Genomic DNA, 15,858 nt, shown 5'->3' on the forward strand with positions numbered 1-15,858 from the left:
GCCAGGTTTCATGGCGGTAGGAACACCAGTTGAGTGAGACATGGTTTTTTAAGGAGCTCATTGTCTATCTATTAGGTAAGAAAATCAGACAAACCCATGGTAGAAGCCAAGTGTGACTATTAAATATTTAAGAGGGATAAAGGGGGAATGGATTCTTCCCAAGTATAGGCTCAGATTTGGGAACTAGCATAAGCAGAAAACTCAAGTTTCCTGGTGCAGTGGAAGGTGAGCCGACATGGGAGTCAGAAGACCCTGGTGTCACCATGAGCTTGTCACAGGAAGCTGGCCAGGTCATTTCCTACCCTGGTCAGAGGGCTGAGAGAAGCACAGGTGAGCGAGGACAACCTGCTCTGTGGAGGATGACATTCTATAAACTAGTCCAAGAGCAAAAGCTGGTGATTTTAAGCGAGGAGTTGGGTTGAAGGTTAAGGTAAGTCTTCACTCAACTGGAATCCTGATGACCTGCCCAGTGTCAAGACCCTTGGACCTCTGCCTCTTTTGTAAAATACCTATGTACTGACTGTAAGTGTAATGCATATGCTCCTTGTAGAAAACATGGAAAATCTACAAAGGTATGGAAAAATTAAAATTATTAAAATTTTGATGTACTCCCCTTTGACCTTTTTTCTTGGCCTAGATCAAGCTAGCTGGCTATTTATATATATTTAATATGACCAAATTAGGATCTAAAAATATCTGTAGTTATATATTTTTAGCTAATTATTATGTCATGAAATTTTTTCCTGTACCATCACAGATGCCTCCAAAATATACAAGGTCTGATAATAATATCATTTGTTGACCCTTTACTACCAATATGTGCCAGACAGGTTATAAGCTCTTTAGAGCTATAATTTCATTTCATCTTCATAAAAATTCTATGAAGTAAGTAGCATAGTTTTCCTCCTTTTACAGAAGAGGAAAATGAGGCCCAGAGAGGTTATACTACCTGCTTGAGATCACACCGGCGAGTAAGGAGCAGAGCTGGGATTCAACCCCAGGTTAATCTGATACTAAAGCCTGTCTTCCAAGCCATGACAGCATGCTATTATGACATGTGATATCTGTGATGAGTTTTCCGGGCTATGTAGCATTCCCTTGTAAGACTGTAGCATAGTTTACTCATCAGACCTCTTGTTAGGTGGTTCCCAAGTTTTCACTTCTATAAACAGGTGCCAAGACGAATATCCTTGCCAGTTCCCTGTCTTCCAGTCCCAAGGCCTTTTCGACTCACTTGTTTATCCATGGGCCAAATGGTCTCCTACAGCTTCTGCCCTCCAGGTGTGAGTCTACATGTTGTCCAAACTTTTGGAGTGAAACAAATCTGAAAGAGTTCCTTTTCCTATTAAGTCACTCAGTGGGGAAGGAATTAAGTAGAGGAAATTGTCAGGGGAGTCACTCAGAACTCTTTGCTATAAGATTACATTATAATTATTTACAGGGTTGGTGTCACCACTGCCAGGATGGATGCATTTGTTGTTCTAATTTATACTTGCATAGCAATTATGGATAAACAAACTTGGAGACTCAGGACGTATGTGTGGGAAGAATCAGCTCTCTCCCTTGCCCCTCTCCTTTATGGATCCCTGGATTCCTGTAAAAATTTGATGCTGCTGGTTTATGAGTGTACAGCTTTTGTAAGCATACATTAAGATTTCAGGATGTTCTCTTGCATTCTGTGCCAAGGCATAGAAAAACAACAGATCCTGTTAGCAAAGATGGATTTGGACAACTGGGCATCCCCTTCACCTATCAAGAAGACAAGAATTCCTTTGAGAGAAAAAAAAAATCCACTACCTCCCTTACCAGATAACAAGTTCCCGCTGATTCAGAAGGGAGAGTGGCATGCAATGTCCCTGACTCAGTTTCCACACTCTTCCCCTCCCCCTAAATGGGATAGCAACAAATTAGGGCTTCTGGACTAGTAAAATTTCCAAACAATTGGAGAAACATAGGATTGGTCATTTTTTATTTTGCCAAGTAAGGATGTTAGAAGAAAACCTGCCAACTCCTCAGAATATTATTCATAAAACAAAGGACAATTCAAAGCCAAAACTGTGGCAGGAAATAATCAATTGGAAGTGTTGTGCTGACACCATGAAAGATAAGGTGCGGGGAGCACACATAAATAATAGTATGTGCCCATCACTGGAGTGGCCAACAATATACATGCAGCAATCAGTGGACCAGTTCTCCCTGTTTTGCTGGTCCCGGTCCAGCCTTTGGGAATCCAACAATACATGTTTTGAACAGGAAAAAGCTGTTACTATGGTGAGCACTGAACCCTGTAGCTCTGACATGTTGAGCTATTCCCTAGTATTTTAGACTTACTCCCCCTAAAAGTTAATTGCATTTTTGTGTGTGTGACCATGAGCAAAAGCTGGGCTTGGACTGACTGAGGGTTACAACCCACAGAGAAGAATTGGTATTACACCCTGACTACACATACATGTGTGCAACCCTCACCCAACATACACACAAACACACACACGCACACACATACTGCCAAATCATCTCTGACACATACCTTTCCAAGTCACTGCCAAATTCACATCACCAAGTCATCCCTCACCCCCAGACCACCTTAAGCACATGTACACACCTGTCCCCCCTTACACACAGTTCCATTTCCAGTTCAATATAGGAGCCAGACTTTCTCTCACCGACCCTGCTGGAGTGTGGGGGTGGTGGGTTTTCTTTCTCTGCTCTGCTCTGACCCAGTCACTTGGCTCTGACCATCATGGAGCTCCATTCCTTTCCATCACGTTCTAAGAAAAACACTCTCACCTTTGATAAGCTTCCTCATGAAGACCCAGGACTTTTTCAAAGGACTGGGACTGGGGATACAGAAGACCCTTTTAACAATATGGGGATATAGGTCCCTGAAGGATATCAGGATCACGTTATACTGAGTAGAAGTGATCTCCAGCCCATCACAGAACTGACCTCTCCATTGGTTGAGAAAATCAGCAAAGTGAAGCCCCCTGAGAAGCCGCTAGATCCAGAATCTGTCTCCTCTTTCCTCTGTCTCATACCCAACACTCTCCATCTGAGTCTCTCCAGAACCATCCCCAGATTAAAAGAGAGGAGGGAAAGCCAGACATCCTCTCCTAGAATATAGGAGAGGAAGTTTGTGCAGTTTCTCTGGAATTAGATATCGAGCCTGCACCATGGCATCGAACTGGGAAGGGGGTAGGCTTGGGAATCAGCAGAGACACTTGGGCTCAAAACCAGCCACCTCTCAGTAGTTGTGTCATCTTAGGATATTTACCAGCTTTTCTGAGCCTGTTTCCACATCTGAAAAATGGGTCTCGGTATACCAACCTACAAAACACTTTGAGAGGGCGAAACGTGGCAACTGCTGCCTGGCTCACCATAAGTACAATACTCCTGGAATGAGGCTTTGAGAGGAAAAGAGTAAGATGGAGCAACTCCAGCAATTCAGAGCCTCGTTGGCCCTATTTTTGGTGGTCCCACTGAAGCCAACATATGAGCTTTCCAGCCCAGTGGCATCTCACCAGCAGAAAGGCACAGCCTGGCTGCCCTGACTCTATCTAGCCTCAAGGGGAATTGCCTGGAAACTCAGATAAGGTTAGTGTGGGGAGAGTCTCTGGGTGAGACTGGAGGATGTCCTTGCAAAAGTCAGAAGAGGGGACAGTGATTTTGTTGGAACTATCTTCCCAGAGCTGCACTTGGCTAGCACATTATGGATAGCATCACTTCTGTTCCTGGATCTAGCCCCACACTGGCCAGTTAGCTGCTTTGTTAAGCAGAAGAGGGCCGGATGCAGTGACTCACACCTGTAATCCCAAGACTTTGGGAGGCTGAGGTGGGTGAATCACTTGAGTCTAGGAGTTCAAGATGAGCCTGGGCAACATGGAGACACCTGTCTCTACAAAAAATACAAAAATTAGACGGATGTGGTGGCACACACCTGTAGTCGCTGCTATTCAGGAGGCTGAGGTGGGAGGATCACCTGAGCCCTGGAGGTAGAGGCTGCAGTGAGCTGAGATTGTGCCACTGTACTCCAGCCCAGGAGACAAAGTAAGAAAGACTCTGTCTAAAAAGCAAAAAGAAAGAAAGAAAAGCAGAAGAGGATTCTACCAATTCAGCTACCACTAAGAGCTCTGTGCAGGACTAGGAAAGCAGAGGTACTCCACAGTGAGTCAGGCACAGCCCCTGTACTGGGGTGCTCACAGAGTAGGGGGGCGGGGACCGTAAGTATGGAGAAGGCATTCAGGAGACAACTACCAGAGACGGGAGGGGCATCTCTGCTTGTGCCCCCTCGCTCTCTCTGGACCATGTGGTTGGAGGGTTCTATTGGGCCTTCTTCTCTCCTTCTTTCCTCTACCCCTCCCCAAGGGGCAAATTCTTCCTACAACAGGGAAGGCAGACAGAGTCTGACCTGCACTCAGAATTGAAGCCACCCTTGTCTTGGGGGCCAGTGGAAGTGCCAGCCTCAGGAGTGTGTGTGTGGGGTGTACGATGGGGGGGATGTCCGAAGCTCCTTTCCACCCATGGGATTTCTGTGTAGATCCTGGAACAAACCTCTGCCCCTCCAATTTCCTTGGCTGTGACTCTGTGGGTTAGTTTTGGCTAGTGGTTCCCAGTCTCTCTTCCTTGCCCTGGCCACTGTATATTGATTTTCTTTTTTTATCTATTTCACTTGGATCACCCTGGATGGGCTCTGCCTGCCCATTCTCTATGTCCCCACACTCCCAGGCCCAGTCCCCACAGAACTGTGTGCTAATAAACTCCACCAAACATTCAAAGTAGGAAGAGAAAGGAGAGCACCTTCCAGGGCTCAGAGGAGGACACTGTCCTGGGGCAGGAGACCAAGGCCTCAAGGCAGAGGCTGCACTTGAGACAGGTCGAGAAGGATGCATACCATTTTAATATAGGAGATGAGGTGGTGGGAAGGGCATTCTTCTAGGGCTTCTGCCTAGTCCTCCTGGCCAAAGTGTGGGAGTTCCTTGATCCCTGGGACATAGTCCAAGAAGAAATAGTCCCAGAAATTCTCTAAGGAAGATGCTGTCCAGCATGCACCCACCCCGGGGCTCCGGCATCTACCTTTGAGCCTAGGCATCTCCCTCCACCTGCAGAAGAATAGGATGCCTGCTCTATCTGTCTGGACTTCCCAGATCCTGGCCCTGTGGCCACTGGGTAGACTTTGGCTGTTTTTGGAAAGAGAATTTCCCTGGGAAGCAGCCTCAACCTACTCTCTAGGTCCAGCAAGTAACCCTTTTGAGTTTCAACATTAAATTTCCTTAATTTCATCCCTCCTTTTCATGTCCTTAGAGCTTTGACGGATTTGCTTCACTTCATTCCCTTCATTCATTTGCTTTTGTTTTTGTAGGTGGCGATACAAAAACTCCTGTCTACTCTGCAAACGTTCACTTTGAAAATTTTGCTAGCAACACTCTTTCTCCTCTTGAATGATCTTGCTTTAATTATTAGGCATTTTACCCATGGAATTTGAGCCAACTAGAACCATTTGATCTCAGCGACGTTTAACTAGATATCTCATTTAAAAGCCATTAGATCCAGATATAGTTAGAATGAGAATTGCACGCCAATGGAGATTTGTTAATAATAACTATGCACTTATTTATTTATTCACATATGCTTTATCAAACCATTGGTTTAGCTCATTCATGTTCTTTGTTACTTTTCCCCTATTTATTTTCTGTAATCATTTATTGAGACTCTTCTATGAATGAGGCTCTCCTAGGTGCTAGAGGGACAAAGCCACAGTCTGGGTTCCTAAGGAGTTATTTATTCCTTCCACAAATGTTTATGTAATAGCCAAGCACTGTGCTGGACCCTGAAGCTCACAGTCGGGGCAAAGAGGCAGAATATAATTAAATGCTTTGCAATATCATGTGTTAGGTGCTTTTCTAAGAGGTATAAAGAAGTTCCCCTAGGAAATAAGGAGAAATGTAATAGCCAGGATTCTTTGGGTTTAAGAAATAGAAACCCACCTCCAGCTAACTCACGCTACAAAGGGAATGTGCTGGCCTCTTTAACTGAAAAGTCTAGAATTTGACTTCAGGCGGTGCTGGATCAAGGTATGCAAATAATGTTTCTCCCCGTCCCAAGGCTTTGCTCTCTTGTGTGTTAGTTTCATTCTCAGGCAGGCTTTCCCAAGAGGTGGCAAAGGGGACCACCCTCAGCTCCCTATAACCTACCTGTCTTGGCAATCCCAGCAGAAAGGGAGCATATCTTTCCTAATGGGTCCTACAAAAGCCCTCAGATAAACCTTGGTGGACCAGCCTGAGTCATGTGCCCACCCCTCAATACCAGTGTAGCCAAGGGATGTCCTCATTGGCTGGATACAGATCATGTGACTGTCTGCCCTCCCCAAAACTCAGGCTGGGAGTGGAAGCCCTGGCAAGACAAAAACTAAGACTGTCCTTCAAACAAGTCATCAACCTTCCTGTAAGAGGGCGGTGATGCTGGAAGGGCTCGGAAAAATTAGTCCCACAGGATGATTTTTGAGTTGAACTGAGGGGTAAGATTTTGCCATTGGCATGGAGCCGAAAAGAGCCCTGGTGCATTTGGGGCATTGCAAGTCAGGTGCAGGGAGCAAGAGAAGAAGAGCAGGATATGAGGCCCAAAATGAACACAGGAGGAGCATGGACCGGGAGCAAGAACCCTGCCCCTTGTTCATAAGCCAGAGAGGATTCCATGAGCTATGGAAAGCTATTAAGAGACTTTAAGCAGGGAAGTAAAATAATCATTCTGAATTTTAAGTGGGTTAAACAGGAAGGCCCAGAAATCAGCTATAAAACTTTTTTTGTGACTCTGCAGGCAAGAGAATCCAGCCTTGAACTGAGGCAGCTATGAAGGGGTAGAGAGGAGGAGGGGCTGATGATTACCAAGTTTCTGGCTGAATGACTATGGTGGGGCCATGTATTGAAGAGAGGAACACAGGAGAAGAAGTGGGCTGGGGTGGAGTGGGGAATGGCAATGCCCATTGGTCTCTCCAGCACAAAATGAGCACCAATAGGGAAGTCAAGGCTGCAAGAAGGAAGAAGATAAGGCTGGATGTGCTGGGACACAGCTGCCCTTGGTTACGAATTCACAGTCATTGGGATAAGACTGGTGAAGGTGGTCAGATAAAATCAACAGCTACACCTGAAAGCTTGGTGTTCGATACCCTGGCAGGACCATGAGCAGTCTTCTTCACAATGAGCACCAGCATCGTCTTTCATAGGGAAAATCTCCTTCATTATGGTCACTGTCATCTTACCATTTCATCTTCATTACCAGCATCTCTCCATCATCATACAATCATTCAAACAAATTACTCAGGCCCTTCTCCTGCTTGACATTGAACTTGGCACTGGGAATGCAATGGTGGAGAAGACAAGGCCTCTGCCTTTGTGGAACTTACGGTCTATTTGGGGGAGACTGAAGTTAGTAAAATATTCAAACATAAATGTAGAAAGTATGACACATGTCATAAAGGAAATGAACAGGATGGGGAATAACAGCAGTGGGGACCCTATTCTAAATCTGACCTCTCTGAGGAGGGTAGGATTTAAGCTGAGACCTGACTTTTGAGAAGGAGCCACAGGGGAAGAACTCAGGTGGCAGCCTTCCAGGCAGAGGGAGCTGCACATGTAAAGGCTTATCATCTCAATGTCCTATTTGCTCCTGAACTTCGTACATGGAGGTAGCATAGGCCTGGTACCTGTCCTCTGAGGTTTCCTCTTTGAATGTCAGGAGCAAGGCAGAGTCAAGGTCTCAAGCTAGCAGAGACACTCAGAAAACAGCTCGGATGGTGCATGACTAAGGATGCTGAACCCATGTTGGCTGAGCTGGTAAGCGAATAAGGCCCGTTCTAACTGAGCCTCAGACCTCCTGCCTTCCTGTGGGCTTGTGACGCCTTTGCTTCTCTCTCCTTCCTTGACACATCACAACTCTTTAAGTCACACTAAGTAACTGTCCTTTTTTGATGGAGCCCATGAAATTGCATCTGCTGTATCCATCAGGAGCCAAGCCATAAATAACCAGCCCTTTAAAATCTCGTCTCCCGTATCTCTTGGAGTTGGAAATAGCATTACAAGCTCTGCCGCGGAGCAGTAGGAAAGGATTAGTGCCTTAGCATGCTGCTGGCACAAATGTGTCCGGAGGAGTGAAGGCCAGGGCTCCGGCACTCTCCATGGAGTATCAATGTGACTTCCTTGCTTCCATTAGTGAGAACTTGCTCTCAAAAAGAGAACAAAAGCCACAGCTGGGAGGAGCAGGAAGTGAGCTGGTGTTGTCGCAGTGGGCACAGTGGCTCTGCTAAAGCTTGTGACTTGGCAAAGTTCTGTGCATGGGAAGCTGAGGTCGGGCAGCTGGCCTGCCCCCCGTGGGTCTGACTGCATGCAACAGGTTTGTACTAAGTGCCTCATCTGCGAGGAGGCCTGTGCCAGGACTGTGAAGGGCACCAGACAACAAAATACTGTCCTCGACCTCTCTTGAGGAGCTGCCAGATGCCTGATGGTGCCGCTAAGACAGATGGAAGGAGTTGTTCTGGGCCCTCCAGAGCCCCTTGTTCTGGCAAGACCTGTCTTCTGGAATGATGTTGCTTCATTCTGCATGTTCAAGGCCCCCTCCTGGTCTCTGTTTTCATGTTTGGCCATGAATGTTTGTTCCCCTCACTCTCAACTTAACCTACATGTTGTTTCACGTTGGTTTGCGTCTCTCCTGCTACTGCAACCACTTCCCAGGTTCCCAAGACTGACTTAAGTCTTCAGTTCTATCCCTTAGTCTGTACATTTTTACTTTTCTTTTTTTTTTTTTTTTTGAGATGGAGTCTTGCTCTATCACCCAGGCTGGAGTGCAATGGCACAATCTCGGCTCACTGCAGCCTCCACCTCCCAGGTTCAAGTGATTCTCTTGTCTCGGCCTCCCGAATAGCTAGGACTACAGGCACATGCCACCATGCCCAGCTAATTTTTGTATTTTTAGTAGAGACGGTGTTTCACCATATTGGTCAGGTTGGTCTCAAACTCCTGACCTCAGGTGAGCCACCACGCCCAGCCCGGTCTGTACTTCTTTTCATCCTAGTTTCTCTTTATCCAGTGGCTGATGGGTGACATCCATAGACTCACCAGAGAGGCAGGATTCACACAGAAAACTAGCAATGACAGTCCGATGAAATGGCAAAATCACCATTTCACATATGGTGAAACTCAACAGTTCAAATTCACATATGGTGGATCTCAACAGTTTGGGTCATTTGGGGAGGGAGAGGGCAGAGTTTCTTTGAACAAAATGAGGTGGCTTCATGGACGAGGTAGACCTCTAGCATCCCTGGGAATTTCTCGCCCAAGCTTCTTGAAGAGTGGTCTACACTGGCTACCCTCAAGTCTTCTCTCCCCATTCATTCCTTACCTACTTCACTCCCACTCTTCAACCCTCCAGCCTCCTCCTGAAATCACTCACATTAAGATGATCATCAAAGGGCCGGGTGTGGTGGCTCTCACCTGTAATCCCAGCACTTTGGGAGGCCGAGGCGGGCGAATCACGAGGTCAGGAGATCGAGACCATCCTGGCTAACAGGGTGAAACCCCGTCTGTACTAAAAATACAAAAAAAAAAAGAAAAAATTAGCTGGGCGTGGTGGCAGACGCCTGTGGTCCCAGCTACTCGGGAGGCTGAGGCAGGAGAATGCCGCAGAGGCAGGAGAATGCCGCAAATCCAGGAGGCAGAGTTTGCAGTGAGCCGAGTTCACGCCACTGCACTCCAGCCTGGGCGACAGAGCCAGACTCCGTCTCAAAAAAAAAAAGATAATCATCAAATAACCAACCCCACCCGTACCCCATTCCAAAGACTACCACTTCCAATTACCAATGCCAGAAGGCGTTTTTCAGGTCTCACCTTCTGGACATTTCTGCATTACTTTACACTGTCAGTCATTTTCTCCTCTGGGGGCTCTGCTTTCTGCTCGCCTTCATGCCACTCTTTCTGATTCTTCTTGGATCTCTCTGGCCATTCCTTCCGTGTCTCCTTTGATGTCCATTCCTTCTTGCTGTACTGCTCTGCTCACTCCACACATCTCCCAGGGTAGTCTTACCTGCTCTCAAGGTTTCAGGTACTACCTATTTCCTCCCAAATATGGCTCCCTAGCCCAGCCTACCCACTGAGCCAGTCAAACTGTAGAGCCAGCTACCTGATGGACATCTCCACTTTGATGGACCACCAATATTTCCAACTTAACTTGTCTCAATTTTGCTCATAATTGACCCATAAAATCATCAGTCTGTGTCCTTTCCTAGTTTATGGTACCATTCCCCACCTAGTTATCCAGAAATCTGGGAATATCCCTATTTAATCCCTCTCTCTCACCAGCCACATTCAATTAATTGCTAAGTTCTCCCAATATACTGCATCTTTCCATCCTTTCTACCACTGCCTGAATTCAGCCCATCATCTTTTCTTCTTTGAGGGATGTAATAGCCTCCTTACTGATCTCCCAGCATCTTGGCACTGTCCAATTCATCCTCCTCACTGCTATGAGAATGGCTTAATTAAAATGCAGATCTGACATGCTAAGCCCCAGGCAAAAGCTTTCAATCATCTTCTGTTGTCTACAGATTAAAATTCAATCCCTTGATAGGGCACACAAGGCCCATCTGGATCTAACCCTTGCCTAAGTAACCACCCCAGGCTCACATCTTGCCACTTCCTTTTTTAAATTTTATTAACCCTAAAACTCAGTGGTATAACACCACAAAGATTTCCTTCTTGCTCATGTTACAGATTTGTGATGGACCAGTGGGAGTGGCTCTGATCCACATCATCACACATGTGGGTACCCAGGCTCGAGGGGGTTGCACCATATTCTAACCACACCATCTGAAATATGTGGCCGTGTTTAATACCATGACAGGGAAAATGAGTGGAGAATCCAGCATGGCTTTCCACCACTCTAGCTCAGATATGCTATACATAATTTCCAACTCATATTTCATTGGCCACAAACAGTCACACGGTCCAGCTTTGCTGCAAGGGAGCCAGGAAACGGGGATGAGCAGATGAGATGCTTGGTGAGCCGAGTTGTCTGCCACACCTCATGCTTCTGTAGACAAGATGCCGTGGTTCCTGTCAAAGGCCAGCCCTCTCCTGTACTCCAGAGCTATCTTCCTGCAAAATTTCCCTACTATATGTATCTCCTTTCCCTTGCATTCCACAATTGTTCTCTCTATTGAGCACTTCTAACACCATAAAGGCATGTTCCAATATCTACCACCTAAAATCAAAATAAAAACAGCACCCATCAAACCCCTATTACTCCATCCCACTCAGCTACCACGGAATGGCTCAGCCACTGCCAATTGCTGAGACAGTTCTTTCTCAGTTTCTGCCCTGCTTTGTCACTAAAACTGACCTTGCTAAAATTGACAGCAACCTCCAGGTTGCCCATTCCAGTGTCGTTTCTCCATCTTCATCTGACTCAGCCTCTTGGCAACACATGACACTGATCACCTGTCCTTCTTGAACTATTTCCTTCTCTTGGCTCCTATGAAACCATGTAGCTGGTTACCCTATGGCCATTCCTTCTTAGTCTGTTTTGCTGTTTCTTCCAACGTCCACTCTCTGTCCAGCCTTTATGCTTGGACTACCCAGAGGGTCCTGGGACTCTCCTCTCTTTTATTCTCTTTCCCAGCTAGCCCCAACAAATCACACAGGGGCTTTCAATATCATCTAGATGCCAGTGGCTCTTGATTTAAATTTTCAGTCCTCAAGGGTCTTCTGGGCTTCATGCATATTAACAGGAATCTTAAAATGAACATATCGCTGGGCACAGTGGCATGTGCCTCTAGTTTCAGCTACTTAGGAGACTGAGGTGGGAGGACTGCTTGAGCTCAGGAGTTCAAGACCAGCTTGAGCAACATAGGGAGACCCTGTCTCTTAAAAAAAAAAAACGGAAAAATATATATAACATAAAACCTATCAGCCGGACACGGTGGCTCATGCCTGTAATCCCAGCACTTTGGGAGGCCGAGGCGGGCAGATGACGAGGTCAGGAGGTTGAGACCATCCTGGCTAACACGGTGAAACCCCATGTCTATTAAAAATACAAAATATTAGCTGGGTATGGTGGTGGGCGACTGTAGTCCCAGCTACTCAGGAGAATGGCATGAACCCAGGAGGTGGAGCTTGCAGTGAGATTGTGCCACTGCACTCCAGCCTGGGCGGCAGAGCAAGACTCCATCTCAAAAAACAAAACAAAACAAACAAAAAAACCTATCATTCCATTTTTAAGTGTACAATTTAGTAGCATTAAGCACATTGGCTATTTAGTGGTGGATAACACCACTATCTATCTCTAGTACCTTTTTTGCCTTCCCAAGTGGAACTCCATGCCCATTAAAGAAGAATACCCAGAATAGTCAGATTCATAGACAGAAAATGGAACAGTAGTGACAAGGAGATGGGCCGTCATTTCTTTTTAAGGCTGAATAATATTCCCTTGTATGTCTAAACCACATTTTGTTTATCCATTGATCTGTTGATGGACATTTGGGTTGTTTCCATCCAATTTGGACTTCTCATCCCCTCCCCACTCATAATCTGTTCTCTTAGCCTTCTCCACGACCTTCCACATCTGTTTTCCTAAGAGGAAGCTGCTTCTGCCCATTTGGTTCCGCCAGCACCTTTGGGCTGCTCGGGGGCCTTGTCTCCCTGCTTCTACCCCTCTGTAATCCATTCTGCAGATGGCACCTAGAGTGACTTGGGTTTATTAATCAAATCATGTCTCCCTTGTTTAAAGCCTCCCAATGGCTTACTATCACATTTAGAATAAAATCCTACAAGACCCTACATTGTCCAGCCACTGCCTACCTGTCTGACTTCCCTCCTATCCCTCACTCACACCCATTCTCTGTGCTCTTCATCCTGTCCCTAGGGTGGGCTAAGCAGGTTCCCTCCTCGGGCTTCTGCACTAGCTGTTCCCAGGGCTTAGGATCCTCCTCCTTCACAGTCTTCAAATCTTCCTTCCAATTTAAAAAACAAACAAACAAACAAAAAACACTGTTTTTTTTTTTGAAATATAGAGTTCAATGTAAATTTCCTATCTTTAGAAAAGACTTTCCCGTCCATGCAGCCTAAAGTAACCCTTGCTATCTATCAGAGGATCTTGTTTTATTTTAAACATTCGTCAATACCTGATATTTTCTTGCTTACTTACGTATTTCTTTTTCTTCTGTGCCCTTCCCCTCCCCTGCCATTGCCAGCAGAACCGTGACAAGCCCCTAATGTGCATCTTGGCACTTAGTAGGTATCCAAGGTTGGTTTGTTTGGAGGAGAGATCTGCTTCTGCCTTGCCAGTTACAATGTCCTGTGGCTAATTGCAAAGGTTAACATGGAGCCTCTCCACCAAGTATTTTAAGTAACAACCTTCCTGGGGGACATTTGCAAATTAGCACTGACTCTTGCTGATTACTCATCCTAAACTCAGTCTGATTAATAATTAATCAGCAAACTGCTTGGCCAGAGCGGGCTGATCAGTGCTAGAAAGGATCTTAAATTATGCAAGTCACTTGGCCAGTCTTTAAAAAAAAAAAAAAAAAAAAGCTCAGCAGTCGACAACAGAACTGGAGAGGTTTGATTGCAATGTGAGATCTCTCTCAGTTGTTTGTTTTTTCCTTTTTGGCTTTTTTTTCTTTTGACTAAGAAATCAATTAGGCTCAAACTTGCAACCTCAGAGAGAGACTGTGTAGCACAGAAATAGAAATGTGTTAAATATCACTTTCTTTTTGTTTCTTTCCTTCCAAAGAGTTTTGGTCTGTGAGGCAGAGGTTAAAATTAGCCAATTTGCTAAGCAAATGCCTGTCTGGCACTTGATGTCAATTTCTGCAGCCACGTCAGTTTCAGCTATTCACTCACTTCCTCTGAGCTGCAGTGCACTCTGTCTGGCAGGAAGGAGATGAGAGATTTGATGGGTACTGTCTGTTTGCCCACCCTGGGGTTGGGGTGAAATCAATTTGCCAGCAACCTGTCCCACCAGGAGTCCATATAGTGCTCTATGTCTCTTGCCTACAAAACCCAGAGAGATAGGAGGAAAGGCAATCAGAGGGTGATGAACAGGCTTCCCACTCTCAGGAGTGAACTTGGGGACCGCCAGGGACCCTTCTTAAGCCTTATCTGTAGCCTCCAGCCTCCAGAGCCAGTCCTGCATGTGGCTTTATCTTTCTTCTCTAGATACCTCTTCTGGTCACCGGAGATATGGCTGAGGGGGATACTTAGCAAAAGCTGAGGGGTCTGTGGACATTAATCTCCGGGCCAGAAAAAAAGGTGCAGGGATAAAGGGTTTAGTGCAGTCCATGCACCTCGGATCCTGATTAGAACCAGCAGGGTGACAAGGTGATTCCCCAGACCAAATAAGTCAGCAAGCCCAGGGAGGGACCAGGCATCGGTGATTTTTACAGCTCCCTGTGGATTCGTGTGCACCAAAGAGGAGAAACATGATGTGATAGAGCATGAGAGGCTTTTGGGAAAGAGATTATGAAGGACATCAAAGAGTGAAGTAGAAAATGGGCTTTTCAGGAGTTGATTGTCTTTCTGGAAATAGAGGGACATCTCTCTATGTTGTGTCAGGCAGGGTAAGGGAAGAAGAAGCAGCCAGATGGGGCGGTTTCCAGGAGCCCTGCAGTTTCTGATCCATCTCAGTTACACCCCCCCACTTTAAAAAAAAATACCCTGTGTTTCCTTTTAAAAATGCCCTCTAGGACCTATCCTGTGTTTCTCAAACTGGGTTGCACTGACCAACTCCCTGCTTCAGAAGACTTGCTTGAATGCTCTTTGGAAGAATGCAGATTCCTGAGCCCCACCTCTGTAAAATCATGGATTCCTGAGAATAGAACTCAACTAATTCAGTATTTTTAACCATTTTCCTGGGTGTTCTGAAATAGATTTAAGTTTAAGAGCTACCCTGGGCCTAAATAGAATACTTTCCAGAGTGATAATATAAAGGAAGTAGATTCTGCCCATTATGAAATGATTCGTCTTTTTATGAATTGATTCATTATTGAATTTCTCCCCAGTTATGTTTGACGTATAGGTTTGGTTATGGCTTATGCGTGAGTTTGGGCAAGCACATCTATTCCATAAAATGAAGATTGAGTCCTAGTAAACTTTATTTATTTATTTCACAAATATTTTTCCTTGTCTACTCTGTGCCAGTTTCTGTGATAAGCTTTGTGATTACAATGCTGAACTAGGAAGTCTCAACCTTTCAAGGAGCAGCTGAAGTTTAGCCTTGAAGTCTAGTCTCACCTCCTTGTCTATCTGGTATAAGCCTGTGCAAGGGTCTCCCTCCTGAAACCTTTAAATGCATTGGTACCTGTGCCCTCCCTCAGCCCCACCCACACTGGGCAACCCCAGGCTCCTACGATGCACTGGCACAAGCCAAACTTTTCTAGAATACAGAATCCTCCTCCCAACACGAACTCTTTCAGAGCATGGACTTGGCCCATCATCTCTGAATCCTCAGGGCTCAGTAGAGTCCTGGCACAGACAGGTGTAAAGATTTTCTGACAATTTGTTGAATAAATATAGCCTCTGAGATCTTAGAGTCTCAGCACCTTCTCACAGCCAACCGCATCTCACCAGCATCAAAGGGAAAAGCATATGGCACTTGGCTCACCTCGCCTGGTGTCAGAGCCCTTTGGCAACAGGACCAATGTCAAGATAAATAAACGGCAAATATTCATTGTTTGCCTCTATGATTGAATTGAGGCCATCACATGTGTGGAATGCCATCTTGTCCCATTGGGTCTTCACCCCCAAGTTTGAGTTAGGTATTGGCATACCCATCTTGCAGATAAAGAAACTGAGCCTCAGAGACTTAGCTTCCTCCTAA

The 15,858-nt window shown here is 45.8% G+C and overlaps 1 protein-coding gene and 1 long non-coding RNA gene across 3 annotated transcripts in view; one reads left to right on the forward strand and one right to left on the reverse strand.

The window, feature by feature from the left end:
- Window positions 1–1,040, reverse strand: part of LOC129534403 (uncharacterized) — a 39,858-nt gene extending 38,818 nt beyond the window's left edge. The window contains exon 1 of the long non-coding RNA XR_008681000.2: window positions 950–1,040. This is a non-coding gene — a long non-coding RNA (uncharacterized lncRNA). The remainder of the gene's footprint in view (window positions 1–949) is intronic.
- Window positions 1–15,858, forward strand: part of CSMD2 (CUB and Sushi multiple domains 2) — a 647,961-nt gene that overhangs the window by 240,992 nt on the left and 391,111 nt on the right. The gene's annotated exons all lie outside the window — the stretch shown is intronic.

This window comes from Gorilla gorilla, chromosome 1, assembly GCF_029281585.2.
Source record: "Gorilla gorilla gorilla isolate KB3781 chromosome 1, NHGRI_mGorGor1-v2.1_pri, whole genome shotgun sequence".
NCBI classification, from domain to species: domain Eukaryota; kingdom Metazoa; phylum Chordata; class Mammalia; order Primates; family Hominidae; genus Gorilla; species Gorilla gorilla.